Genomic DNA, 3,840 nt, shown 5'->3' with positions numbered 1-3,840 from the left:
CACGCCGCAGTTCACTCACACTCACTCACGGGGCGGGCCGAGTCGTTGATTTATATATTGTTTTGCGGGGCGGGTTGGGGCGGGTTCGGTTCCGTGGCGGGGCGGGCAGGGCGGGGTATGAAAAACCTGACCGTCGCATCAGTAGTGTGGGGACTCATTTTAAACAAGCTCAGTGCTTAATGAGTCTTCCAGTTTAGTAGACCTTGTATAGTGAATTGTACTTCCATGTACTGTTGTCATGTCTTACTAAATAAAGTACATCAATCAATCAAAGAAGGTTGATGCTGCATCAACAAAGCTCTCTGGATAATAAGCGGCTGCCTGAGGCCTGTGTCTCACCTGTCAGTCCTTGTGGGGAATCTCCCCGGCCGGTCTCCAGCCAGAGGCAGCTTACCATCAACCTGACAAAAGGAAAGCCCAGATACATGACTGGTATATCCTGTTGACACTATGACGACAACAGCCCCGCTAAACAGACTCCAGTCCCTTCACTCGTACAACAAGGAGCACAAGAGACGCTTCGTTCTGTCTGTGAGGACATGTCTATATAAACGTTCTGTCTCTGAGGACATGTCTATACAAACGTTCTATTCAATAGGGAGAGAGTATGAGAAATCAGAACATTATTTTGATGCTTTTCACTGTTGTACGGACAGCAGTTGAGACGCAGTCACTGATTGGCCCGATCATTTTCTTATTTCTCATACTCACTCCCTATAGGCTGAAGTCCAGACTGATACCGGGGAGGAACGAGAGGGTGAATACACGTTATCAGTCTGGACAATGCCAGGCTAGGGGTATAACACGGAGGCAAAAGAAGAAAAGGAACAGGTGTACAACACAAACACTAAGGAAGAAGGGACATTACTAGACCTAAGAAAGTTCTCTGGTTGGGAAAGAGCAGCTGCCAAAGCCATTGCATGTCTGAGGTGCCATGCTCAACAAATGAAGGGTCTTACACTTAAGAAAGGTGAAGCCACACGTGTTGTCAACGTAACAGAACCTGAAGGTCTGGAGGGCTCTGGTCTGGAACGTCCTGCATGAGATGAGGAGAGAGAGAGGACATATATAAATATTAACATTAAACTGAATGACTGTCTGGTTACCCTGAATGACAGCTCTGTCACTATTACAATGTCTCTCCTCAATATGAACACAATTTAAATGTCTCATCTCTATATAATATACACTTTAATATCATTAAAGTGTACATTATATTATGTCTACATTCTCTACATGTCTAGTTCAATGTGCATAAAGTACTTAGGTCATTACTGTGTTTGGTCACTAGATGGCAGTCTAACAACATATAATGGACCAGGTTCTCAGTCTAACTGAAGTGATTTCTCCAACTAGATGGCTGTATATAGAACAGTTAATGATAAAACATAAACATAATAATTCTACATATTATTGTGTTCATTGTTTAGTAAACAGATCTTTCATAATGTTTCACTGATCATAGATTAAAGACTTTATGAACAAACAACATATTTATTATAGTTTAATCTCTACCAGTGAACAGGATGTAAAGAGACTCTCTTACACAATGATCACTTTGTTATTAATTAACTCTGGATCAATATTATACTGATGTTTCATTAGATTATATTCTAGAGACACAGACTGTGTTCAGTTGTAATAAGTTGTAAATGCTAGTGATTGACCAGGATAAGACAGATAATACATGTTAGTGAACATAAAGTTAAACTCATCTTGAGAGATAAAGGCTCTGGTCCAAAAAAAGATCCATTTCACTTTGGGGTGTGTGGGGTGAGGTCTGTGTCTTTTTTTATTTTTATATATATATATATATATATATATATATATATATATATATATATATATATATATAGTGTAGCCTATAGATGTGAGGAGTGAGGACACATTTACACACTCACTTGTAAACCTGTTATGTAAAGTAGTGATTTGGGTATTTGGGAGTAGTGATTTGGGTAAATAGCAGATCTACGATACGATACGATACGATACAACTTTATTGTCAGCTTTCACCGAAATTTGCTTTGTGTCCATGACGTCACCGTTCAAGATACAGGCAGGACATACACAATACATTACACAAAGTACATTACAGGACATACATCACAGAAGCAGACAGAAACAAGAACAGTAGAACAAATCCTCTTGGTTTACCGACTTTGGTTTAAAAGCAGAACAGACTGATGTACAAAAGAGTTCTTTAGCCTGTTTTTCTTATATTTAGGGACTCTAAACCGCCTCCCGGAGGGCATCAGTTGATATTCATCATTTAAAACATGTAAGGGGTCAGAGGAGATGCTCTTTGCCAGTCTAAGCATACTATTGATCTGGGCCTCTTTAAAGGAACGTAACACAGCCTCGACTGGCCTACCAACTATTTTAGCGCAGATCTTAATTTGGCTATACAGTTTGTTCTTATATACCATTGATAGGCTGTTAAACCAGGCCGTGCTACAGTACAACATCACAGTTTGAACAACAGACGTATAGAAAAGAGACAAGATCTGACTGCTAGCACCAAACGATCTAAGTCGGCGTAGGGAGTACATACGCTGCTGTATCCTCTTACAAATATAATCAATATGAGATGACCATGCTAAGGTGGCATCTATCATCACCCCCAGATATTTGTAAGATGGGACCTGTTCAATAGCTGAACCATGGATTGTCACCGGTGGTGTCTTATCACCGGGAGCAGGACCAAATATAATTTCCTCAGTTTTCTTAGTGTTGATAATCAGATTATTTTTGTCACACCACTCCACAAGCCGGTCAACGCTACACTGGTACTGTTTCGGGTCATCACTGTCAGTCATCAGAGCTATTAGCGTAGAGTCATCTGAATATTTCAAAAGAAACTGATTTGACTCGCAGGTGTTACAGTCTGCCGTGTAAAGAGTAAACAATACAGGAGAGCTAATGCAACCTTGGGGTGCACCAACTCTGGTCCTGATGGGAGAGGAGAGTGTCTTGTTTACCTTTACATACTGAATTCTGTCAGTGAGGAACTTAAGATAAAACTGAATAACAAAAGGATTAATGTGTAACTGAACCATTTTAGTGAGGAGCAAGTCCGGCTGTATTGTGTTGAAAGCAGAAGAAAAATCTAGGAAAAGTCCTCTAGCATAGGATTTTGGTTTGTCAAGATGTTTAGAGATGACGTGAACCAATGTGACAACTGCATACTCTGTACTACGACCCTGCTTGTAAGCGAATTGAAATGGGTCCTGTGAGTTAAATATCTACAAGCTCACAACGCCTCGCAGTGTGAGCTTGTAGATCTACTATTTTCACAATATCTTTCTTACGTAATCTAAATATAAACATACAGATACCCTGTAAACACTTATACTGTATGTTGGTTTGTTTACTGTTGAGTGACAACATTAAAGATAAACCCCTAAATCATTAGTTGGGTCCAGACCCCCCACTGGACAAGTTGATAAGGTTGTATACCTCAGAGTCATGTGTTGTAGGATGTGGACACGGTGTGGTCTAGCTGTCTCTCCTCTCTGGGTCTAGATGGTTGTTTCTTCATCTGGTTGATCTGTGGTGTGTTAGAGGTCTGTAGCAGCTGCTAGTTCTGCTGTCTCTGCTTTACACTGATGTCTGGTGGATCCTCATCACCTGACTAGTCTGTGGAAATAATAATAAACTTTATTTGTATACAGGAAGCACCTTTCATGACATCACATGCAGCACAAAGGGCTTTATATATTTAAAAAAACGACAAAAGAGAAATGCAAGCAAAAACAGACCAAAAACATGATCAGGAACAAATTAAAAGGAGGCAAAGATCAAATTAACTCATTTTGTGCCACATGACGTCTAAGACGTCAC

At 40.2% G+C, this 3,840-nt stretch overlaps 1 long non-coding RNA gene across 1 annotated transcript; it reads right to left on the bottom strand.

Annotated features, from left to right (window-relative positions):
- Positions 1-339: 339 nt before the first annotated feature.
- LOC311063678 lies at positions 340-3,588 on the bottom strand. The gene is made up of 3 exons (XR_014602632.1): positions 3,457-3,588; positions 960-1,036; positions 340-401 (listed from the first exon to the last, which is right to left on the bottom strand). It is a non-coding gene; the product is annotated as an uncharacterized lncRNA (long non-coding RNA).
- Between the last annotated feature and the right edge of the window lie 252 nt (positions 3,589-3,840).

The sequence above is a fragment of the Gymnoscopelus microlampas genome, assembly GCF_963454915.1.
Source record: "Gymnoscopelus microlampas genome assembly, chromosome: 16".
Lineage (NCBI taxonomy): Eukaryota > Metazoa > Chordata > Actinopteri > Myctophiformes > Myctophidae > Gymnoscopelus > Gymnoscopelus microlampas.
Note: the sequence above shows the minus strand (reverse complement) of the source record. Positions and strands in the feature narration are given on the sequence as shown.